Genomic DNA, 27500 nt, shown 5'->3' on the forward strand with positions numbered 1-27500 from the left:
AATATATATATATATATATATATATATATATAGATATATATATATATATATATATATATATATATATATATATATATATATATATATATATATATATATATATATATATATATATATATATTCGTAATACCTATAATAAGTTTTTCCCTTCGTTGGCTGAGACTTGGTAGAGCTTCGGACTGTCAATCCATGTGGGCCGAGTTCAATTTCGGCCATTGATGAAGAGTCAGAGGAATTTATTTCTGGTGATAGAAATTCATTATCGCTACAATGTGGTTCAGTTCCACAATAAGCTGAGGTCCCGTTGTTAAATAACCAATTTGGTTCCAGCCACGTAAAATAAGTCTAATCCTTCAGGCCAGCCTGGGAGCTGTTAATCAGCTCAGTGGTCTGGTAAAACTAAGGTATATTTACTTACTTTTTCCTTCAAGAAAGGGCTTTCCATAAGTATGCAGCCTCCCTGTTTCTCATCAAAGCTTTAGGGATGATGTTGCAACCCTCACGCCTTTTATCTTGACTCTGACACACACACACACTGGTGATCCATTTATAGATTGGTGACTGGTAGGCGGCAAGCCTGGAGCGATCCACGGACCTAGCAAACGCGAGATAGTCACTCTACCACTCAGCCATGTCGGACTTTAGCTGATTTCATAAAGTATAAATACTTTTCTTTTTGCTGACATCTGCAGATTGTAGTTTTTGTGATATAAAATCGCCATATAAAACTTAATAAAAACTTTTATTCGAATAATGTGATCTTTCGGAACATTTTCCTCACATGAAAATGTTCTGTGGACATTTAGTTCACATTAAAGGCAAAGTGCTCCTTGGGGCATTAAACGTTCATCCCTCCCCTTCCTTCCCCCTTCCTCTCTCTCTCTCTCTCTCTCCCCTTAACCCCCAACTCCCCCTCCCACCTTCTCACATACGTAGACCTTTTTGATATTCGGAATTCTTCCGAGAAGGGGGATGAAGTTCAAAGTTGAAAGATTGCTGAGTCAGCTGTATTAGATGCTTTATGCGAAGGTTCTTGACTTCGTAAGTTGATGGCGAAAAACGTAGCTAGCTCTCTCTCTCCTCTCTCTCTCTCTCTCTCTCTCTCTCTCTCTCTCTCTCTCTCTCTCTCTCTGTTTTAATGATCTTTCTCTTGTAATAAATCTAAGTCTCGTACTTTCTTTCATTTGTAACGACTCTCTCTCTCTCTCTCTCTCTCTCTCTCTCTCTCTCTCTCTCTCTCTCTCACATGTCACACATTCAAACTCTCTCTCTCTCTCTCTCTCTCTCTCTCTCTCTCTCTCTCTCTCTCTCCTGTTAAAATGCGTCATTCAAACTCTCTCTCTCTCTCTCTCTCTCTCTCTCTCTCTCTCTCTCTCTCTCTCTCTCTCTCTCTCTCTCTCTTGTCAAAATGGTCATTCAAACTCTCTCTCTCTCTCTCTCTCTCTCTCTCTCTCTCTCTCTCTCTCTCTCTCTCTCTCATATCGTCAAACTACGTCATTCAAATAGGCCTGAAAGTTTTCCAATCAGCCCAAAGGTTAACTTCCATCGCTCCTTCCTTCGTTTCTTTCCATATTTGAGTCATCAGTCCTCTTATTTCCATTGCTCTCTTCCTCTTCCCTTTATTTTTTCTTTCCATTCCCCACTTTTATTCAAGATGTTCCTCGCATCAGATGGGATTTCTAAGACTGGGTTTAGTATGACGGAGACATATTTTTTTATTCTTCCTGCATTCGCTTTTTTCATTTTCTTATTTCTCATTTTCTATTTTCCTTTCCTTTTTCCCGTTTCTGTTTTTCTTTTATTTTTCCCTTTTCCTTCTTTGTGACTTGGAGAAGTTTCAGTGGTATTTGGCATCGTGCGAGACAGCGTGAAAGGAAAGAATTTTTTAGCGATGAAATAAAACATCTAATGGAAATGTAAGCCCAGTATGTATGTTGTGGGATATATATATATATATATATATATATATATATATATATATATATATATATATATATATATATATTTATATATATATATATATATATATATATATATATACATATATACATATATAATGAAAAAATATGCTAGATTAATGATCTAATTTATAACATTTGCCAAAATTCTCCTTTAATATCCACAACACACATATATATATATATATATATATATATATATAAAAATATATATATTTAATATATATATTATATATATATATGTAATTTTATATATATAATTTATACATATATTATTGTATACCATATATATATATACACATACATATATATATATATATATATATTATATATATATATATATATCATATACAAATGAGAATATATATATCCATGAAAAATATTATATATTTATACTTTCCACTTTTGGTCAAATGTAGGGAGGAGTTATATATTCATGAAAAATATTTCATTTCCACTTTCCCCACTATTTATATAGTTTTATATATATATATATATATATATATATATATATATATATATATATATATATATATATATACTGTAAGGAGTGAATAGTTGAAAAGAAGGTAAGGTCACGACTATTCAAAAAAAAAAGTAAAACGTCCCCTAGTGATGAAAAAAAATAAAATAAAAAGTGTCGAGTCCACTGTGATACTGCAACCGTTTTCCCCTTGGCAAAAGGTACCATGCAGGTAAATATTGACCTGGGTTAGTTAAAGGTTGTCTTTTACACGAAAAATTTTTTTTTTTATCTTTTAAGACGCTACGATATTCTTAGTGGACAATAATTACATTTACTTTATTATTATTATTATTATTATTATTATTATTATTATTATTATTATTATTATTATTATTATTATTATTATTATTATTATTATTATGTAGAACTTTAATGCCGAGAACAGGAGTAAAGTTTGCATCAGGTCCACAATAAATTTGATAAAGTCTCACATTCTACCACTGATATATTATTGTGGACCTTATACAAAATTATTATTATTATTATTATTATTATTATTGAAGGTTATAGCTGCGTCAGCTGCATTCAGTTCATACAGTATTCTCTGTCCTTCTGATAGCTGATTTTTCAGGGCTACTGCATTATCAGAAGGATAGAGAAAATTCTATATGAACTGAATGTAGCCATAACCTTCACTACTACATGTTTGAAAGAGGGTCTCCTGCCTATATTATTATTATTATTATTATTATTATTATTATTATTATTATTATTATTATTATTATTATTATTATTATTATTATTATTATTCAGAAGGTAAACCCTTACTCACATGGAACAAGCCCACAGGGGCTACTGACTTGAAATTCAAGCTTCTAAAGAATATGGTATTCATTTGAAAGAAGTAACAGGAGGTAATAGGAAATACAGGAAAAAAAGCGAACAGTTTTTAGAATAAAAATGAATTAAAAAATTGATAAATAAACAGACAAAAATGTAAGCATATTATGACTGCATGAGATCGTGGGATTATTTTTATTTATATTTCAAGGGAAACATTCCTGGAATATTACCGAGGAGAGATGAAAACACAGTTAATCTAACGAGCCTCGTTAAGGTCATGGGGTTTCAGCTTTTACGGGCATATTTTCATGCGGTTTTGAAATCCCCTCTTGTCTGCAGTGCTAAATCTTTTTCTACAGGAATGTTGGGGGATGTGCTCGGATAATAGCTTATGTATCTAAAAAATGTTTCAACTCTTTTCGCGTCTTTGTATATGTTACACACACTGGAATAGTTTATGGTTATGAAATCATTTTAGCCTAGTTATGAATTTCATTGGTTTATTTGTTTTTCCAAGCCTGTGTATAGAACCAAGTTTATTATTATTATTATTATTATTATTATTATTATTATTATTATTATTATTATTATTATTATTATTCATAAGTGTTACAAGCCTTTTAGATACAGACTGTGAGCTTACATTCCATTTGTAACTGCACAACTTATTAAGTACTCCCACAAGTCTGTTAACTATCTCTCTCTCTCTCTCTCATCTCTCTTTTCTCTCTCTCTCTCTCATATATATATATATATATATATATATATATATATATATGTAATTGCGTGTCTCTCTCTCTTCTCTCTCTCTCTCTCTCTCTCTCTCTCTCTCTCTCTCTCTCTCTCCCCGCGCTTAGTTTTCCATTGGCTGACGAACCCTGGAATCCACGTTTGACCTTCTTCCGTTCATCCCGTTTTATGACCTTATAAAGCCAGGGTTTTCATCATACACGGTGTCAGAACCTTTCGGCACGTCTCCGTCTGACCTCGTCTCACCCTTTTTTAGGACCAGTTGGTTCATCTTTGGTGTTTCATTTTTCTTTTTTTCTTATTTCTTTTTCTTGCTTTTTATTTTTTTTTGGTACGTCATCTCTTTCCGTGAGTGTAAGTATATGAAGCGTGGTTATGTGTTCCACATATATATATATAATAGAGATATATATATATATATATATATATATATATATGTGTGTGTGTGTGTGTGTGTATACATATATTTATATATATAATAGATATATGTGTATATATATATATATGTATATATATACATGTATATATAAAAAGACTCCCCCATCACCCACCCCTAAAAAAAAAATTATTAGCAAAAAATTATGTATAAATATATATACAGTATATATATATATATATATATATATATATATATATATAGATATATAGAGAGAGAAGAAGAGAGAAGAGAGAGAGAGAGAGAAAGAGAGAAAATGCATTGCTTACTTATCGCCAAGAAACCTATGTAACTGCAATAACCTCAATTGAAAAGTTAAGAGGGGAATTAAGTTTATTACAAATCACATACATACATATATAAATGTGTATATATACTGTACACACACACATATATATACATATATATGAGAGAGGAGAGAGAGAGAGAGAGAGAGAGAGAGAGAGAGAGAGAGAGAAGAAGAGAGATTCAGCAACAAATCTATCCACCGTTTACGTAACATAACGACACGGAGCCTTTAGATATATTTGGGAGCGTGCTGAATTGAAAATTCGTCTCCTGGGGACCGAAGTAAACTCTCTTGATGTATATATCCTGGAGGCTAAACGATTCATTTATGCGCCAAGAGTGCTCTGATGTTTTCTGGATTGATGTGAAAGCAGTTTTAAACTTTTATATTTTTTGTTTGGAATATTTTTCTATATATGTTTACTCTCTTATTCTTTTTGTTTAGGTTATTTTGTATATATATATTTTCTGTCTTAATTAAACTTTAGTAATCAGTACGTTTGTCTAGCTTTTAAAAGTGGCGTTTTGGACATCACTAACTGTCGTGAAGACGTCAAAAACATCAATTATTTCTGACGTTTAGCACCCCACTGCCGTGACATCATTACCTGCCTTGAAGATGTTAAAAACATCAAATGCTTTTGACGTTTAGCAACCCACTGCAGTGACATCATTACCTGCCGTGAAGATGTTAAAAACATCAAATATTTCTGGCGTTTAGCACCCCAATGCCGTGACATAATTACCTGCCGTGAAGATGTTAAAAACATCAAATATTTCTGGCGTTTAGCACCCCAATGCCGTGACATCATTACCGTAGCACATCCGTTTAGCACCCCAATGCCGTGACATAATTATTTGCCTGTGAAGATGTTAAAAACATCAGATAGCTCTTTCCGGCAACTACTGCCGTGACATCAACTCCACTGCCAAATGTTTTTGACATCACCATGACAGCCATTGCCTGCCGTATAAACGGCACAAACATCAAATATTTCTGACGCCTAGCACTCCCACGCAACTTTGACATCACTACCTGCAGTGAAGGCTCCAAAAACATCAAATATCTCTGACGTCTCGAACCTCACTCATCTTGACGACATCGAAAGTGTGGGATGATCAGTTCAGGACGCGAGGAACCACATTTGTAAATTCAGTTTTTTTGAGGAGAGTTGATACTGTGCAGATGGGGGGCCACAGATTTAATGTCTTCTTCAGTGCAGGCGCTTCGCCCGGATTTTTAAAGCTGGGCACTGCATAATTCGTGATCCAGTCGTCGGATTTTTATGCGATCTGGAGAGATTACCAAAGAGATTACCAGAGAGCTTTCCAGGGCCGGTCGATCGCCCTCAGATGTCTAGACTGCATCGCAGGGCCCATTAAAATTCGCATACTAATGCGCCGTTCTCGGTGGCCTCTTCTTCAGCTATGTTAAGGGAGACTTTTTTTTATTCTTTTTCTTTTTTTTGGTAGGTCTTCTGCTTTGTTTTATTTTTGGCTCTTTTTCTGCAGTCCTACTCAAGGATTCTACCTTTTGAAACCTGGTTCCATTCGGTGTCCTCCGCTTCAGCTATGTTAAGGGAGACTTTTTTTTTTTTTTTTTTTTTTTTTTTTTGTAGGTCTGCTGCTTTGATTTATTTTGGCTGGTTTTTCTGCAGTCCTTCTCAAGGATTACACCTTTTAAAACCTGGTTCCATTCGGTGTTCTTCTTTTCTGCTGTGTTAAGGGCGATTATTTTATTCTTTTAATGGGTCTTCTGCTTTGTTTTATTTTGGCTGGTTTTTCTGCAGTCCTACTCAAGAATTATAATAAAAAAAACTTTCTTCTGTTCGTTGAATAAGAAACATTTTATATGAGACGGAGGTCATCAGAAAATTAGAGAGTTCATATAAGTCTTTTGCCAAGGCTAAGTTACGCAGCATCACTTTCGTATACCAAAAGGACCTGGCATCATTCTGCGTCTTCTGTTCATAATTAATTTCTCGCGCGTTCCCACACACGTCATTCTGCCCCGTTTATGAGGTATGCGGCCTGTGAAAACTCATAAACATAACCAACATTATTACTAGGCCGCCTCTTCTCTCAAAGGATGGGTGAATCAAGAACTAATGCAAAGTTTATCGAATACCTGTCACCAACGTATTACCGGAAATGCAACGTCTTGCCAAATGCAAGACATTGCAGTGCCATTGCATCTGGAACATTCAGGTGTCAACGGAATTATCTTGCGAGAGCGTCAACTCACGTCTTTCAAAACTCGTCTAATGGACCTGATTTAGTTTTGTGTCTCTCACTTCCTTTTCTATTGAATTCCTTCGCTCCGTTTTCTGTGCCTCTTCTTGTCCGAGTTCGCGTTTTTTTTTTTTTTTTTAAAAGTGCTACTGTTTTCTCAAGACTCCTATTTTTCTTCTATAAAAGCATTGTTGTTGCTTTTAGATTTTTTTTATTTTTTGCTATGAAAGTGTTGCTGCTGCATTGCTGTGAAAGTGTTGCTGTTTTCTGTAGACTTTTTGATGTCTCATAAAGTATGGATGTTTTCTTTTTCCTTGGTAACTGAACTAAACGAATCTAACTCCGGGAGACCTTGAAATTTTTTCTCTTATTCATGATTCATTATTTCACTTGTTTATATTTTATTGTTTCTTATTCATAATTCACTGTTTCTCTTATTTATAATTTATTATTTGTCTTTTTTATATTCAGTGTTTCCATTACTTATAATTTATTTATCTTTTTTATATTTTATTTCCCTTATTTATAATTCATTATTGCTCTTATTTTTAATTTATCATTTCTCTTATTTATCATTTCTCCTCTTTATGAGTCATTATTTCACTTATAATTCATTATTTCTCTTGTCTGTAATATATTGTTTCCCATATTTTTATTTTATTATTTGACTTATTTATAAATCATCGTTTCTCTTATTTATAAATTATTATTTCTATAATTTATAATGTATTATTTGTCTTATTTGTAATTTATTATTTCTCTAATATATAATGTATTACTTCTCTTATTTATAATTTATTACTCCCCTTACTTTTAATTTCTTATTTCTCTTATTTAAAATGTATCATTCCCCTTACTTTTAATATATTATTTCTCTTATTTAAAATGTATCATTCCATATAATTTATTACTCCCCATACTTTTAATTTATTATATCTCTTATTTAAAATGTATCAGTCCCCTTACTTTTAATTTATTATTTCTCTTATTTAAAATGTATCATTCCTTATTTATTACGCCCCATACTTTTAATTTATTATTTCTCTTATTTAAGAGTTATCATTCCCCTTACTTTTCATTTATTATTTCTCTTATTTAAGATGTATCATCCCCCTTACTTGTAATTTATTATTTCTCTTATTCAAAATGTATCATTCCATATAATTTATTACGCCCCATACTTTTAATTTATTATTTCTCTTATTTAAGATTTATCATTCCCCTTACTTTTCATTTATTAATTTATTACGCACCATACTTTTGATTTATTATTTCTCTTATTTAAAATGTATCATTCCCCTCACTTTTAATTCATTATTTCTCTTATTCAAAATGTATCATCCCCCTTTATTTATAATTTACCACCAAGTCGTGGCGCCCTGTGCATCCGCAGCCCGAACCGCGAGGTAGGCAGGTCATTAGTTTGCGTATCTCTTAATTAAATCCAGAAAGTTTCCCGAGGAACATAATGCCAAGATAATCTCGGGCGGGTTAATTAGGAATTTTCATTCAGGAATTGCCAAGTTAAACATCGCCGGAGAAGACCGACAGCAGAAGCCTTCTTCGGAAGCCCCCGGCCGACGAAAATGGCTGGAATAAAACGGTGCTTTGAGCCGGAGGTGTAGTTCTGAATTGCTAATTTCCGCTTGTTTCTCTCTTTGCCTGGGTTAGTCGTTTTTTTTTTTTTTTTGGGGGGGGGGAGTTTTTCTTTAAGTATTGATAATTTCTCTTTGTTTCTCTCTTTGTCTGGGTTATTTTTTTTGGGGGGGGGGGCAGTTTTTCTGTAAGTATTGATAATTTCTCTTTGTTTCTCTCTTTGTCTGGGGTTTTTTTTTTGGGGAGGGAGAGTTTTTCTTTAAGTGTTGATCATTTCTTTTTCTTTCTCTCTTTGCCTGGGTTAGATTTTTTTTTTTTTTGGGGCAGTTTTCTTTAAGTATTGATAATTTCTCTTTGTTTCTCTCTTTGTCTGGGTTAGGTTTTTTTTTTGGGGGGGAGTTTTTCTTTAAGTGTTGATCATTTCTCTCTGTTTCTCTCTTTGTCTGGGTTAGTTTTTTTTTTTTGGGGGCAGTTTTTCTTTAAGTATTGGTAATTTCTCTTTGTTTCTCTCTTTGTCTGGGTTAGGTTTTTTTTTTTTTTTGGGGGGCAGTTTTTATTTAAGTATTGATAATTTCTCTCTGTTTCTCTCTTTGCCTGGGTTAGTTTTTTTTTTTGGCGGGGGGGGCAGTTTTTCTTTAAGTACTGATAATTTTTCTTTGTTTCTCTCTTTGTCTGGGTTAGTTTTTTTTGTGGGGGGGCAGTTTTTCTTTAAGTATTGATAATTTCTCTTTGTTTCTCTCTTTGCCTGGGTTAGTTTTTTTGGGGGGAGGGGGGAGTTTTTATTTAAGTATTGATAGTTTCTCTTTGTTCGTGTCTTTGCCTGGGTTAGTTTTTTTTTGGGGGGGAGAGTTTTTCTTTAAGTGTTGATCATTTCTTTTTCTTTCTCTCTTTGCCTGGGTTAGTTTTTTTTTTTTTGGGGGGCAGTTTTTCTTTAAGTGTTGATAATTTCTTTTTTGTTTCTCTCTCTGTCTGGGTTAGTTTTTTTTAGTTTTTCTGTAAGCGCTGATAATTTTTTTTCCTCTGGGTTAATTTTTTGGGGTGCGGGTTTTTCTTAGTGTTAATAATTTCTTTTTTTCTCTTTGGGTTAGTTTTTTTTGGGGGAGGGGAGTTTTTGGTGGAGTTTTTCTTTAAGTGATGGTAATTTCATATATTTATCTTTTTATCTGGCTTAGTTTTTTTTAGCTTTTTAGTTTTTCTTGAAGTTTTGATCATTTCTTCTATTTACCTGGATTAGTTTTTTTTCTTTACTTTTTTTGGCCTTTTATTGAGATGTTGATTATTTCCTCTGCTTCTCTGTATGTCTGCGTTAATTCTCTTGGAGTTTTTATTTTAGTTTTTCTTGAATTGTTATGTTTCGAGAGTTGGCTGGTACGTGTTTAAGTGTTTTAAGAAACCGTCTGTTTCTCTCTCTCTCTCTCTCTCTCTCTCTCTCTCTCTCTCTCTCTCTCTCTCTCTCTCTCTCTCTCTCTCTCTCGCCATAAATTTCTGCTAATCGATTATATTTGTCGATGGAATTACAATATGCCCTTTGTAAAAAAAAAAAAAGTACGTTCATTTCTTGTCGCTTCTGTCTGTAATTGTCATTCTTATTGATTGTTGTAAATCAAAGTGACGGTAGGTCTTTGTTGAGAAATGATTTATATGATTCATATTATATTGGAAGTACATTTTCAAGTACCAAGTTGTTTAATTGTATAAGATTTTTTTCAGTAAATGATAAGTATTAATTTGTTTAAACTAAGTATGTCTTTTCTGAGGAATGTTCAGAATGATTTATTTTCCATTATAAGTACTCGTTAGAAAACCCAATTGTATATTTGTCTACGATTTATGTCAGTGCATGGTTAGTATTTACTAGTGTAAACTAGAAACAAAGCTACTGTTGATTATATGCTAGTATATACACAGATTCTATTATTATTATTATTATTATTATTATTATTATTATTATTATTATTATTATTATTATTAACTGTATTGAGGCTAATGTGTCTGCATTATGTATTTGTTTATGGCCTTGTGCTAAAATAAGATATACTATTATAATTTTTGTTTCCTCTGCAGTATTCTTTCTCTGCTGTAATTTTCTAGGACAGTACCATCCCTAAGGTTCCATCAAGCGTCATTGCTGTCGTGGGGACACAATTCACTTTTTTTTTTTTTAAATAATCAGCGCAGGCAAAACGTACACGAGTAACTGTTCCGGTTTTATGTCTGTCGCAATTTCATCCAAAGCATTTTTAGTGTTTTGAAAAGAAAACTATTGTGCCGGCTTTGTCTGTCCGTCCGCACTTTTTCTGTCCGCCCCCAGATCTTAAAAACTACTGAGGCTAGAGGGCTGCAAGTTGATATGTTGATCGTCCACCCTTCAATCATCAAACATACCAAATTGCAACCCTCTAGCCTCAGTAGTTTTTTTTTTATTCAATGTTAAAGTTAACCATTATTGTCCTTCTGGCAACGACATAGGCCAGGCCACCACCGGGCCGTGGTTAAAGTTTCATGGGCCGCGGCTCATACAGCATTATACCGAGACCACTGAAAGATAGATCTGTTTTCGGTGGCCTTGATTATACGCTGTAGCGGCTATACAGAAAACTCGATTGCGCCGAAGAAACTCCGGCGCATTTTTTACTTGTTCCTTTTTTTCCGATGACCCTTGCTTTTGCAACGCCCATTTGGTACAGAATAACCAGCAGGGGCAACACGTGCACACGAATACACTTCTTTCTGGGTTCTGCAGAAGCAGTTATGAGGAAACCCCGCCTGATTCCGATGGATTACAAGGGATTACGCTCATGTGTCATCAACTGCGCGATTATTTTCTGTAATCGCCTGGGGGTAATTTCTTTCATTAGATATGATTTGGTGGCTCTTTCTTTCTCTCTTCCTTTCTTTCTTTCTTTCTTTCTTCGTTCATTGTGTCTTTCTCCTTTCTTGGAAAATATTACAATTAATAAATCAATTGATGAAGCTGATTTGCGGTTTATATTTTTGTGATTGAGTCTGTATATCTGCTTGTGTGGGAATTCGTCTTATATTTAATTCTTTGTTGCTCTCTTTAGAACGGGAAATATTTTATTCATTATATTATTAATAAAATTGTTATTAGTGTTCCCGTACTGTCAAAAATGACGGTAATATAAAAGGAATTTGGATATCCAAGTTGATCGTATGGAATGAAGGTACCTTCATTCTGCATACTTACGTAGGTATCAGTGGTATATACATATATCATGATCGGAATATATCTCTGCAATGTTGTTGGTCTAACTATTTACTGTTAATCGTATAGCTTTATGCCACCGTTGTTGTGATAGCTTTGCCACGCTAATGGTAAAGCATTTATGATGGCAATGGCATGGCTTCACAATGATGATAGTTTGATAGCTTTATCCTGCCAATGTTACGACTGCTTTACAATTTTGAAGTCGTGACGGATTTACGCTGTGAATGTTATAATTTTACATTTTTTCAGTTCTGATAGATTCATACTGTAAATGTTACAATAGCTTTACATTGCTGAAGTCATGATAGATTCATACTGCTGTGAATGCTACAGTAGCTTTACAATGCTGAAGTCCTGATAAATTTACACTTTAAATGTTACAAAAGCTTTACATTGCTGAAGTCATGATAGGTTTATGCTGTAAATGTTACAAAAGCTTTACATTTCTAAAGTCATGATAGGTTTAAACTTTAAATGTTACGAAAGCTTTACATTTCTAAAGTCATGATAGGTTTAAACTTTAAATGTTACAAAAGCTTTACATTTCTAAAGTCATGATAGGCTTAAACTTTAAATGTTACAAAAGCTTTACATTTCTGAAATCATGACAGGTTTACACTTTCAATTTTATGATAGCTTTACATTTTTAAAGTCAAGTTAGATTTAAGCTGTTAATCTTATAACAGCTTTAAACATACAACTGCTAACGTTTTAGTAATACCAATATTGCCCTCCGCTTCAACGTTTCATCAATTAATCAACTTATTTATTCACTTTTTTTAATCAATTCTCAAAGCAGCGGAAGAGAAACTGCATGAATAATTTCCTACTTACAAATAAAAAAAAAAAAAACAGGGCGTTGCTTGATCTTAACCCCACCTCCCACCCACCCACCCCCGAGGGGGCGCAAATAATCCTATTTGCAGTACTTAGGAAATTGCAGACTGGCTTCCGGGAAATCGTGAATTTTCTTCCTTTAATTTTTTTTTATTTTTGTTTTATTTTTGTTTCAAAGACTTTAATTATGCAATTTATTCAGCTATCTCCTCCCTCCCCCACCCACTGATGAGAGAAGTTTGCGCTGGTTAATTGCGCCAGAGTTTTGGCTTAATTTCTGTGATTTGTTATTATTATTGTTATTATTATTATTATTATTATTATTATTATTATTATTATTATTATTATTATTATTATTTCGTTATTGGAGAAACAAATCCGCAGTTATCGTATTGCACATGCTTTTTATAGATAAAACTGTCATTGTAAGCTTTCAGGGAATCTGTTCGATTCCCGTTGTCAATCAGATTGAAAACGGGAACCGAACAGGTTCCCTTGAAAACTGTCTAAAAGTTTTATATAATCAATTTGTTTCACCATTTTAAGACTCGTGCTATTATTATTATTATTATTATTATTATTATTATTATTATTATTATTATTATTATTATTATTATTATTATTATTATTATTATTATTATTATTATTATTAGTGAGCAGGTTCTGGAAAGCTAAATGTACAGGGTTCTGTAAAAGTAGCAGTAAGTAGGACAACAACAAAAAAGCAACTCTACTTTCCACTGAACCAAAACTGTCGAAGAACAACAGGAACAGCAGCAACATTAAAACAACAGCTAAACAACAAAATTAGCAAGTACAAGTATACAGGAAGAAGGACAAAAAAAAAAAAATTTGCATCAAAGAGGGATCTCGGATTTTTTAAGGGAGCGAAAATGAGAGAATTGCAATCAATTGCAAGTTGGATCCTCATAAGAAGCTTAGGCCAACTTGAGCATTCGAAAGAGTAAGCGAGAGAGAGAGAGAGAGAGAGCGAAGTTCCCTCTTAAGTTGGGTGTAATTCCCCACCCCCACCCCCCCACCCCTCACCCAACCAACAGGTCGTGACAAATGCTGTCCTCTATAGTAAATTGTTTAAATGTTGTGATTTGCGGGGTGGGTGGTTATTGGGACTAATTTGCTAGGGATTCAGTTAAAAATTTCACGTAGGTTCTGTGTAGGTACGGAGGTCTGTATTGTAGCTTTTGCTATTATTATTATTATTATTTTATTGTATGAAAGGCTGCATCGCAGCTTTATATATTTTTTATTTTTTTATTTATTATTATTATTATTATTATTATTATTATATTATTATTATTATTATTATTATTATTATTATTGTATCGAAGGCTGTATTTTTTTATTATTATTACTATTATTATTATTATTATTATTATTATTATTATTATTATTATTATTATTATTATTATTATTATTATTATTATTACTGTTCTTAAAAATCTCTCAGTAGTATGAGTCACTAAAATGGTGAGGAGATCCGCAGTGTTGTATGTGTAAATATATATTAAAAATATACATAAAAAACGAGAGAGCTTTCGAGAACCTGCCCGATTCTCGTATTCAGTTTTTTATTATTATTATTATTATTATTATTATTATTATTATTATTATTATTATTATTATTATTATTATTATGTAGATAGATTCTTTTGGAACAAGATGATAACTCCCCACAATTGAAAAATTATAATTGTTCATCATTCACAGGATCAATATCAAAGCACGATCTTTGGGAATGTTCATTGGCAGACTCCTTATCAAGGACTTAATCCTGGAATTACTCTTTCACAAGATCATTGCCAAGGAATTAACTCTAAAAGTATCCATTCACAAGATCATTGTAGAAACCCACTGCTAAAAATTCTCATGTACGAGAATCCACGGTACTAAAAAAAATGTTCATTTTCAAGAAAATTGCCGAAAATACTAATGGGTACCCACTCCGTCACCTCTGCACTTGGACCATTTAGAGAAATCCAGCTGAATTTCAGCCAGTTTCATCCAGTTCGTACGCTCCCTAATTAAAACAGCAGGGAAATGTACTGTGCTAAACCTCAAAATGAACCACCCCGTAGCTTTGTCCAAACCAGACGAAATTATTTTTTTTATGGCCATGTCTGTTCGTTCTGCCGTCCTGCCCCGTGGCGAAATGTGTGGGCCTGAGTTGTCTGTGTTTTTGAAAAAGTTCTGTTGTATTTGTGAGGTGAAGTGGCAGTGTTGTATGCTTATGTATATATGCATATATTTTTTTTTTTACCTTTTAACATATTTTATCATGCTGCGTGCAGGTACGGCCGTTCCTCCCGCTGGTTTTGACAGGTTCTATACAGCTGTAGTATTGACATTCTCTCTCTCTCTCTCTCTCTCTCTCTCTCTCTCTCTCTCTCTCTCTCTCTCTCTCTCTCTCAGATTGTGGAATTCATGCAAACAGAATATGTATGTACGCATGTATGTTTGTTTATGTATAGGAATTAGGAAGTGTGGAATTCTCTCTCTCTCTCTCTCTCTCTCTCTCTCTCTCTCTCTCTCTCTGTGTGTCTGTCTCTCTGTCTCTCTGTGTTGTGGTATTCATGCAAACAGAGTATGTATGTACGCATGTATGTTTGTTTATGTATGTATAAAATCCGATACAGGAATTAGGAAGTGTGGAATTCTCTCTCTCTCTCTCTCTCTCTCTCTCTCTCTCTCTCTCTCTCTCTCTCTCTCTCTCCTGTCAAATTGTGCAATTCATTCAAACAGAATATGTATGTACGTATGTATGTTTATGTGTATGTATGTATGTATGTATAAAATCCAATACAGGAATTAGGAAGTGTGGAATTTCTCTCTCTCTCTCTCTCTCTCTCTCTCTCTCTCTCTCTCTCTCTCTCTCTCTCTCTCTCTCTCTCTCTCTCTCAAATTGTGGAATTCGTGCAAACAGAATATGTATGTATGTATAAAATCCAATACGCGAATTAGGAATTGTGGAATTCTCTCTCTCTCTCTCTCTCTCTCTCTCTCTCTCTCTCTCTCTCTCTCTCTCTCTCTCTCTCTCTCTGTCAAATTGTGGAACTCATGCAAACAGAATATGTATATACGTATGTGTTCATGTGTATGTATGCATGTATGTATAATATCCAATATACAGGAATCGAACCCAGGTCTTTCAATTGAAAGACGAGACCGCTGCCAACCAAGCCACATACGTCATAAAAGGAGCTGGAACCTGTGAAGCTTCGTTGGCAGTGGTCGCGTCTTTCAAATGAAAGACCTGGGTTCGATCCTGATGTGAGTCAGAGATTTATTTCTGTTCCACGCGTGATTGTGTGTTGATTGTTTCTAATTTGTGTGTGTGTGTATCATTTCGCTCTCATTTTATGCTCCCAAATCTTTTTATTAATTTTCCTGGATCTGTTTAATTTCTCTGTAATACCATTAGCGAGGATGAGAATTATTTTGAGGTACAGTCGCTAAAATTAATTCCTCTCAATTTTACCCCAAGAAAATTGTGAGATATTCTGCGTGAATGCAGTTGAATGCTTGTGCATACATACATACTGTACATACATTTTTGTACCTGTATATATTTGATAATAAAAGGATGCAGTTGAATGCGTGTGCATACATACATACATACATACATAAATTTTTGTACATGTATATATTTGATAATAAAAGGGAATGCTTCCAGCCTAGACCACTTACAATTCTTCTGACTTGGGGATGGGTCAAGCAACATTGTGGGTGGTCAGTATGTGGGTGGGTGACCCCTCAGGAATGCTTTAGGCACTTAAGCCCTGTGTGACGATCAAAGAGAAGAACTATGAGGAATATGAGCCTAGCAACTTCACTCCAAAATCTTTGCATAGGAACTAAAAGATGACACCATGTGATGATGACTTGCTGTTCAGGAAAAAGACAAAATAGTTTTTAGTGAGAGAGAGAGAGAGAGAGAGAGAGAGAGAGAGAGAGAGAGAGAGAGAGTGTCGTTATGTGCGGCAGGTATGTCGTTCATAATTTGCATTTTATGAGCAAAATATTCCGGTAACACCGTCAAGAACATAACTCCCCCAAGAGACACTTAATGCCAGTACAACGCAAACTTCTCTCGCATGTCTGATGTTTGCTATTTTTATAACTCGGCGCGAAAACTTTGTGCATAAAATTGATTTCGCGAGACTCGTTATGAAGTGAAACTTATGGAGCAAGGAGGAAGCGCACGGTGCAAATATGCTGACCTAAACGCTTGTTACATTCTTTTATTTAACTTGACTTTTGTGTCTGTCGTCTGTTTGGGTCAAAACTTGTGACCCAGTTTTCGACGTGTTCCCTTCGTCCGATGGACTTGACATTTTTTCACAAACTAAAATAACAGTTTTGCCAGACTTCAGTTAAACATGTCGTAAACATGTTGGTAACTTGTCGCCCACACATCGCAAACAGGTCAGATACAAGTCAGCGACTCGTTGATAGTCTTAACCAACACTTCGTACAAATTATCCAGCAATTCCCAAAGATTTGTTCTCCATTTACGGTTGATGACATGTTTTCAACTTGTTTGTGATAGGTATGCGATAAGTTTCCGACATGTGTTTATGACATTTTCAGGAAAACTCTTTTGTTTGGAATGAGGTTGCTATTCCTCCACACTCCTTTACTGGGTGGCACTATCAGCTACTCACCACATATCTGGTTCACTACTAAGGTCTATAGTGGCATAATATATTTTAAGAGAAAGGAACACTCAGACGTTTCCCGCTTTCGAGATCGATCTTGGGTCTCCCATAAAGCCTACTTGAAATGGGTGGTCCTTTAGATATAACTGGCCTTCTTTCCCTCCAAAGGCTTCTCAAAAGCTAGATTTTGCTTCACGTCCTTCCCAGAGTAGACTCTGATTTCATTTGTCAATCAAATTTCATTATAATTATTTGTGCTTATGGTACGAATTCTCCATAATCACGTTCCCAGTCTGTTAAAATAAGCAGGAAACTGCCTAACCCTCACTGGATTCTATTGCTGTTTTGTAATGAGAACCCTCATTCTTGCCAAATCCACGGGCTGGGGAGAGTGGCAAGCGAGTTATACCTTATTGCTTCAGGTGGAATCTGTTCCCATGTTGGGTTTGATCACCTTTCCCCTAAAAGCTATTATTAGTATTGTCTCTCGGCTGGTAGGTTTGTTATTCTGTATTACCTTTAAAAAGAGGGAAAGAGGGATAAGAAATATGGACAGTAATTGAAATTGAGAGAGAGAGAGAATAACATATTCTGGTTTTATAACAGCCAACTCGTCTCGTAAATAATTATATCCTCACCAGATAAAACAATTTCCCATCATGAGAGAGAGAGAGAGAGAGAGAGAGAGAGAGAGAGAGAGAGAGAGAGAGAGAGAGAGAGCTGAAAGAAAGTGTGCTGTGAAACACCTCAATTCATCTTTGTTTTAAGACTCCAGAATTTGTTTTACTGGCGATAACCGCATACTTTCATGGCCAACGTAGATCCCAATAAAAGGTGCTTCTTTCAAATTACGTTACCAAATAAAAAAAAAAATTGTTTCTTCCCAGGTAACAATGACGGAGTAGTCTGTCTGTTTTCTTGACGTGGATGACCAGATATCAGTCCTCTTGCGCTGGTGATAATTGCCATTTAACCAATTTGTTTTCTGGTATGTAATAGCGAACACAGTTTTAATTCTAATCTATAAGAAATACCAGTTTTTTTCCGTAACATATAAACTCACAAGAAATTTTTTTCCCGTAGGGGGCTAGTGTCGTCAGTGCACCTCATGCGGTGCACTGTAGGCATACCAGGTTCTTTGACATGCGTACTCGGTCCCCTTTACGTAAACCCCTTCGTTCCTTTTACTGTACCTCCTTTCATCGACCATATATGGAGAGCAAATCTTTGGCAAATGGTGGACCGTATGAAGCACTTGCTATTTGCGACGTAACAGAATTGTATACCTTTACCAAATTCTAAGGAACATATATTTCCTTTGTTCCGTAATCCTTGCTACGTATTACCCGGTAATCTTTCTTTATTTTTTTTTTTTTATCCCGATACCAGTTACCGAATAGCAGATATTCTATTAACGAATTCCATTATTGTTTGTGGATGCTCTCAGTACTATGCTATTGTGTAGGTGGTCATATGGTGGGAAATTGCTGTTGTATCTAATGGTTGATTGTAATGGGGAACCCTTATTATTTTTTAAAATATTATGTGTCAGTAAAAGGAAAGTTTCCAAAGCCTATTTATTGAAAAAAATATGTTTCAGTTTAATGGGAGTTTTTTAAGATAAGATAAAACTGAATAATCATTCTTTTTGTAATGAGGTCTAAAGAAATTAGATATTTTATCAATGAATACAATAAGACAAAAGATTAAAAGGTAAATAATACGAACTAATCAGCCCGGATTTGAGAAAAAAATAGTAATCAGCTCAAAATCACATATGATTATTTTCTTCTTTGTGGATTTTGCATCAGTTGTTTTAAATCTTACGTAGAAATGGACTAACTGTAGATTCGTTCTACTACAAAATAAATATTGATTGATTGGTTCGGCTTTGTCAAATGACATTTCAACAATGATGCTCCTGAAAGCTTACTCATCCGATATAGTAATTTGGGAATTATGTGTTTGCGGTTAATCTCTCTCTCTCTCTCTCTCTCTCTCTCTCTCTCTCTCTCTCTCTCTCTCTCTCTCTCCATTGTCTTAGTTTTCCATTAGCTGACGAACCTGGGATTCGTATGAATTTCTCTCTCTGTCTCTCTCTCTCTCTCTCTCTCTCTCTCTCTCTCTCTCTCTCTCTCTGTGTGTGTGTGTGTGTGTGTCTGTGTGTGTGTGTGTGTGTGTGTGTGTGTGTCCAATCCAATCCCGGTTTTATTCTGCAACAGCAATCTGTAAGTTGTGTGATTGAGACACCTCTACTCTCTCTCTCTCTCTCTCTCTCTCTCTCTCTCTCTCTCTCTCTCTCTCTCTCTCATAAATTCAAGTTCAATCCAATCCCTGTTGCATTCGTTATAAACTATCTGTAACTTGTATTTGAAATACCTCTCTCTCTCTCTCTCTCTCTCTCTCTCTCTCTCTCTCTCTCCCCGTCATAAAGTCTAGCCCAGTCCCATTCCTGTTTTATTTGTTTTATTCGTGATAAAAAAAAAAAAGGACAGATCTTTTGAAAAGTCATCCCACATTGTCCATACAGATTTATGGCTTTCCATTATCGGTGATGTTATCTGAAATCCGACGTTGATCATTTCTTTGTTATTGCTAATCGCCTCCGAATCACTATTGGCTTTACAGCTTCATTTACATTTGAGAATATAATTCCTTCTCTTTTTTTTTTTTTTTCCCAGAACGGGGACGAAAACAGTGCGGTTCGAGAATTACGGAAAACTCCGATATCTTTTTTGTTTAGTTTTGTTTAATGTTGTTTTAACTTTCTGTTTTTAATTTTGTTTAATGTTTTAATTTTTTTTTTTAGCTGTACTGTAACACGGAATGTTATTCTTACTTTGTGATGTGAAACAATAATTTTTACGAGAATTACGGAAAACTCCGATATCTTTTTTGTTTAGTTTTGTTTAACGTTTTAACTTTCAGTTTTTAATTTTGTTTAATGTTTTCATTTTTTTTTTAATTTTCAACTGTATTGTAACACGGAATGTTATTCTTACTTTGTGATATGAAACAATAATTTTTACGAACTGTGAAATCCCATTATAATCACAATTAAAATTTTCCAGTATAAATAGGGATTACAATGTTAATGACGCTGTAATATATACTGAATGCCTTATTATTACCCTTATATTTGACTTGTATCCATAGTGGTTCTATTAGTTACAGCGTCGGCTGTAACATTACTGTATTGCTGGCACTTATAATCACGTTCGTAACTGTTATTAATATTAGGTAGTACTAATATTAAGCTTAATTGATGATCCTGACGCTGGTATTATTATATATATAACTGGCGAGATTGATGTCTGTCAATATAGATTGTTTCTTTTATAATATAAGCCTTATCTTGGCTAATGACAAGTTTAATTTTAAGATATCTGTAATGGACATATTGTTTTTAATATCGGATGGTATTCAGACTATCTTAAAATTATCTTCGACTTCGAGTGCTGTATTCTCTCTCTCTCTCTCTCTCTCTCTCTGATAGGAAACTGTTTTGTCTGTCGAGGATTTGATTATTTACGAGACGTGTGACCGTTATAAAACCAGCGTATGTTATTCTCTCTCTCTCTCTCTCTCTCTCTCTCTCTCTCTCTCTCTCTCTCTCTCTCTCTCTCTCAATTTCAATTGCTGTCCATATTTCTTATCTCTCTCTCCCTCTTTTTAAAGGTGTTTGGCAATGAATATCGTTATTTTGTGTCTCCCGCTCTAAAATGTCATTTTGATTTAATGGAAGATTTTCTTGAGTCCGCCACACTAAGATTAAGAGGCGTATGGTCTAAAAAAAGTTAATAATAATAATAATAATAATAATAATAATAATAATAATAATAATAATAATAATAATAATAATAATAATAAGTAATAATAATATAATAGTAATAATAATAATAATAATAATAATAATAATAATAATAATAATAATAATGATCCACAATTGCATAGTAAACTATATAATGGCTAATTTTACATAGTAATATAGTTTACTATATTATTGTGGATTTTTATGATACAGATTATTTATCACGAGATTGTGACTTATTTAGCACTAATAATAATAATAATAATAATAATAATAATAATAATAATAATAATAATAATAATAATAATAATAATAAAAGAAACCAAGTAAGCCTTTTATCCTTCATCTTAGCCTTAAATTATGTATCTCAGAGGAGATTCTGACTTATTACTTATCAATATTTCTTCCTTGCAGGATTCAGTGTCATTAGTCTGCGATGACAGAAGAATCCTTCTGTACTTTCTCCGTTTCCACCTCGTTCGTTTCATTTCCGGATATTTATTATAAAATCACTCGCGCAGTTTCTTTTCTTTAATTCTTTGTTGTTTTATATGTTGTCTGAGAGAGCTTTATAGATTTTTGCTTTCTGGAAAAGAATAGTACTGTGCCGGCTTTGTCTGTCCGTCCGCACTTTTTTCTGTCCGCATTTTTTTCTGTACGCAGTTTATCCTGTCCGCACTTTTTTTTTCTCTCAGCACTTTTTCTGTCCGCACTTTTTGTCTGGACCTTTTTCTGTCCTCACTTTTTCCTGTCCTACCTTTTTCTGTCCACACTTTTTCTGTCCGCACTTTTTCCTGTCCGCACATTTTTCTGTCCGCACTTTTTCCTGTTCGTAGTTTATTCTGTCCGCACTTTTTCTTGTCCGCACTTTACTCTGTCCGCACTTTTTCTGTCCGCCCTCGGTTCTTAAAAACTACTGAGGCTAGAGGGCTGCAAATTGGGATGCTGATCATCCACCCTCCAATCATCAAACATACCAAATTGCAGCCCTCTAGCCTCAGTAGTTTTTATTTCATTTAAGGTCAAAGTTAGCCATAATCGCGCTTCTGGCAACGATATAGGATAAACCAGCACCGGGCCGTGATTAAAGTTTCATGGGCCGCGGCTCATACATCATTAAGCCGAGACCACCGAAAGATAAATCTGTTTTCGGTGGCCTTGATTATACTCTACGCTGTACACAAAACTCGATTGAACCGAAGAAACTTTTAGACTAGTTGGAAATGATAAACTGGCCCGTCAATTTCAAGGGGATTGTGCATCGGTCCAGTCTTTATGGTGTATGGGGAAAAAGCCAGTCTCGTCGGGCTTGTCTTGGCTCGCCATCCTTTCAGCATGTTGAAAATCCTGGTCCTGTTTTAGTCCGCCGCGCAAGTCCCTAATTAAAGAGATTAGTTCTCCAGATGACCATCCCTTATATTTTGAGACTGAATGTTATTTTTGGGAGATTGGCTTCCATGACATATCGCTTTAAGAGTATCCTATTGCAATTTCAAGTATGTCGCAGGCAACCAAATATTTAACTCAAGATTTTGTTACTGAATTCATTGAACTTTATAGACTTCATCCGTGTTTATGGAAGGTAATCTTTTTTAATAAATCTAAAAGCAGGCTCATGAAGACATTTCTCAAGAAAATCGATGAGAACGCAGATAGATTTTGTTAAAATATTCAGAGGCGAAAGAGCTTTAGAAAAGTCAGACCTCTTGAAATCCTGTCTCCAAAAATAGGGCCATTGCCTGCCGTGCCATCTATTTATGCATAAGAGCTACATTTTTAGTCCGAAATTTTATAGATGTTAATTTTTCAAATTTACATGTATGTTATTTCGCGTTCTTTGCAAATTCATATCTTAATAGTTTTTTTTATCTTTACATTTCTCAAATGTTATAATTACATATGCAACGCGCGCAAAAATAATTGTATAATAACGTTTCACTTTTCATTTTGTTAGTTATGTTCTGCATTAATGGTATTTATTTACACAGTTTATGTAGCATTAGTAAAACAAACACACACACACACACACACACACATATATATATATATATATATATATATATATATATAGTATATATATATATATATAAATATATGTATGTATATATAATATATATACGTATATATATATATATGTGTGTGTATGAATGTATTTATGTATGTATGTATACATATACTGTATATATGTGTGCGTTTATACATATACGAGTATGTGTATATATTATATATATATATATAAATGTAAATGTATATATAATATATATATATATATATATAATATATTTATTGATAGATAGATATATGTGTATCACAACTGCAGCCGTTCCCATGAAACAAGATCAAACGCATCTTTCTTTCTTTCTCGCTGTCTCCTCTTCGATTGGTTTCCCCCAAAAGAGAAAACATGGCGAGAAGCCAAAAGAAATTAAAGATAACTCGATCTCGTAATCTCCCGTCCCGGAAAGGGTTGGATGGGACAGGAACAGAGGAACAGGAAGATGGAGAGGAGGGAGACAGAGAGACAGAGAGAGAGAGAGAGAGAGACAGAGATGGGAAAAAGAATGACGGAAACTTGCCCATTATTTTAATCTATTCCTATCAATTCTTAACAACATCATTTATTACGGGAGTGGGTCTCTTTGGCGACCGATCACAGAGAGAGAGAGAGAGAGTTTCTGATAGCTTAGTTTTGGATAATCCTGATATATAGTATAAAATATATATATATATATATATATATATATATATATATATATATATATATATATATATATAGAGAGAGAGAGAGAGAGAGAGAGAGAGAGAGAGAGAGAGAGAGAGAGAGCGGTTTGGATGTTTGGCTGCTGGCTAGAAAATCCCCGAGAGAAAGAGAGAGAGAGAGAGAGAGAGAGAGAGAGAGAGAGAGAGATGAGGGCGGGTGTTTGGATAGCTGAGTGAAGAGAACATCCCAGAGAGAGAGAGAGAGAGAGAGAGAGAGAGAGAGAGAGAGAGAGAGAGAGAGAGAGAGATGAGGGCGGGTTTGGATAGCTGAGTGAAGAGAACATCCCAGAGAGAGAGAGAGAGAGAGAGAGAGAGAGAGAGAGAGAGAGAGAGAGAGAGAGGACATTATTTTGGACAGCTGAATGAAGAGAACATTCCCTCGAAATTCGTTTATGTTCCTGTGTCGTATGTATGTATATTATATTCTATTCTATGTATATGTATGTGTATATGCATATCTTATGCATATGTATATATATTTACATATAAATTTTAATATCTGTATGTATACATACATACATACATACATACATTTTCTTTGGGAAACAGCCTAATCAAGGGCAGTGCCACGCAATGGTGGCTTATCCTTGCGACATGCCATTTGATTACGGCAAAGCAATTGGGTGCGCCAAGCAAATTCTCATGCGCGTGTATGCGCGCGCGCGCGCTCCATCAGAAGCAAAGGTCCTTGGGGGATTGAGGGACGAAAAGATTTGATCAGTTTTTCTCTTGTCCAAAACAAGCCTTTCAGGTGCGAGGGAATGAATAACGGCTCTCTCTCTCTCTCTCTCTCTCTCTCTCTCTCTCTCTCTCTCTCTCTCTCTCTCTCTCCGTACAGTTTGGCAGGCTACGTTAAAATGTCATTCTTGATGATCATGCAAGTATAAAAGCAACGATGATAATAATGAAAATAATTTATTTTTGGTAGATTGTTAATAATTGTAAGGATGATGATATTATTATTATTATTATTATTATTATTATTATTATTATTATTATTATTATTATTATTATTATATCAGCTCTTGCTGGTCGAGTGTCCTCAAGCATTAGGAACCTGAAAATTCGTTTCCTTTCCGAGTGCTCGGATGAAGATGGGAACTCCCCTTTTTCCCTAACTTAGTTGTCGGAGATGATGGTATTTATGATGCAAATAGAGTTTTTAGAATTGTTTATTATTATTATATATATATATATCTATAAACAATTCTAAAAACTCCACTTGCATCGTAAATATCATCATCTTTGAGAACTAAGTTATGGGAAAAAGGGGAGTTCCCATCTTCATCCGAGCACTCGGAAAGGAAACTAAATTTTCAGGTTCCTAAGGCTTGAGGACACTCGACCAGCAAGAGCTGATATAATAATAATAATAATAATAATAATAATAATAATAATAATAATAATAATAATAATAATAATTTTATCATCATTGAAATTATTAACAATCTACCAAAAATAAATTATTATTATCATCACTGCTTTTATACTCGCATGATAATCAAGAATAACATTTTAACGTAGCCTGTCAATATATTATATTATATGTATACACACATATATATATATATATATATATATATATATATATATATATATATATATATATATATATATATATATATATATATATATATATATATATATATATTCTAATCTGCTTACCGTGACGGAGAATTTCAGGGAAGGCTTAATGTTGATGGGCCTGTTCCTCTCGGTGGGGACGTATCGGTAAAACTCGGTGTTGTTGTGGTACCACTTGAGGGAGTAGAGCCTGGTCGCCCTCAAGTCGTAGGAGCAAGCTGAGGGTGGCCTCGCCCCCGGCGAAAGCGTAAAGAGGCACTTCGATCCTTTGGAGAATGTCGCAGTGACCACCTGTAGGAGTGGCAGAAGGGGTGGATGAGAACATTGAAAATCTCCTGGAAATTCAGATTTAATTATTTTCTTTCTTTTTTTTATTTTTCTATTTTGTTTCGTCGTCGTAATTTTTATGATAGTTTAGGCAGGTTTCGTTCTGTTGATTATTAAATAAAATACTTTGATGTCTTAAAAAGGGAGAGAGAAAACTATTTATTGACATGGCTTTTGTAAAAAAAAAAAAAAAAAAATTGTGAAAATTGTTATCGTTAATTTTCATCATATTTAATCAAGTTTTTTTTTTATCTTTTCTTAGCTTTTGTTTCTTTGCTACAATTTTAAGATAATTTTATTTTAAGATAGTTTCTTTGCTACAATTTTGAGAATGTTTTAGCTGTTTTTTTTTTATAAATTACCTAACAATAAGATAGTTTTTTTGCTACAATTTTAAGATAGTTTTAGCCGTTGTTTCTATAAATTACCTAACAATACTTTAATGTCTACGTAAGGAAAGGAGAAATACATTAGTTCAAATATTATGCTAATTGTCTCTTTGACTGGTACAGTAGCATAAAAAAATTCCGTCTTTACTGGCCGAATGCTCACTACTTAACTGTACCTCCTTATTACAGCATATTCTTTACTGTACATTTTTATAGGTGACTTAAAGAATTACACATTTAGAAGAGCGTGTTACATGGTCAGTTACAACAGAAATCCCTTTATACTAATATCAGTACCAGAGAAAATGAAAGATGCTTTGGGGATTTTTCCATCGTTCAGGCGTTATTCTTCAGTCTACCCTAAAACAATTCTCCTTGTACTTCAGTAATTTATATACATTTTTATCAATTTATTTATTAATTTGTTAATTTATTGCTTTTCTTTTCCGATAACTGGAGCTTGAAAATGTATATAAAATATGATTTATCAAGGGCTTGAAAATGTATTAAATATGATTTATCAAGAGCTTGAAAATGTATATAAAATATGATTTATCAAGAGCTTGGAAATGTATGTAAAATAAGATTTATCAAGAGCTTGGAAATGTATATAGAATATAATGTATCAAGAGCTTGAAAATGTATATAGAATATGATTTATCAAGAGCTTGAAAATTTATATAAATATGATTTATCAAGAGCTTGAAAATGTATATAAAATAGGATTTATGAAGAGTTTGAAAATGTACATAAGATATGATAAATCAAACTTTAAGACGTATACATAAAATATGATTTATCAAAAGCTTGGAAGTGTATATAAAATGTGATTCATCAAGAGCTTGGAAATGTATATAAAAATGATTTATCAAGAACTTGAAAATGTATATAAAAATGATTTATCAAGAGCTTGAAAATGTACATAAAATATGATTTATGAAGAGCTTGAAAGCGTGATATATAAACTTGAAAGCCTTCATTTATATTTCTGCATATAGATCGGATGATTTTCCAAAATATTTAGTATGCAGTTCGTTTTAATTCCTTCACGTTTTTATTGTAAAAGCGATTCACTAACGAATCATTTCAAGAATAATTTTCGCAGCTGAAAAGACAAAATACAAATTATATCTTAAAAAAAAAAAAGTCAGGGGAAACTCAGCGAGCGAATATATAAAATGAAACATTTCGCTTTCAAAAATTTAAAAATGATTTAGATAGAATTTCATTTTCATGACAGATAATGTTTTTTTTTTGAGAGGGTTTATTAGCCTTTGACTGAGTTATGTGTCAGTGAATACATATACATATATATATA

General features: G+C 33.8%; 1 pseudogene; it reads right to left on the reverse strand.

Annotated features, from left to right (window-relative positions):
- The window catches only part of LOC136834039 (uncharacterized), a 204123-nt pseudogene extending 177733 nt beyond the window's left edge, over positions 1-26390 (reverse strand).
- Positions 26391-27500: the final 1110 nt, after the last annotated feature.

This window comes from Macrobrachium rosenbergii, chromosome 53 (assembly GCF_040412425.1).
Source record: "Macrobrachium rosenbergii isolate ZJJX-2024 chromosome 53, ASM4041242v1, whole genome shotgun sequence".
NCBI lineage: Eukaryota > Metazoa > Arthropoda > Malacostraca > Decapoda > Palaemonidae > Macrobrachium > Macrobrachium rosenbergii.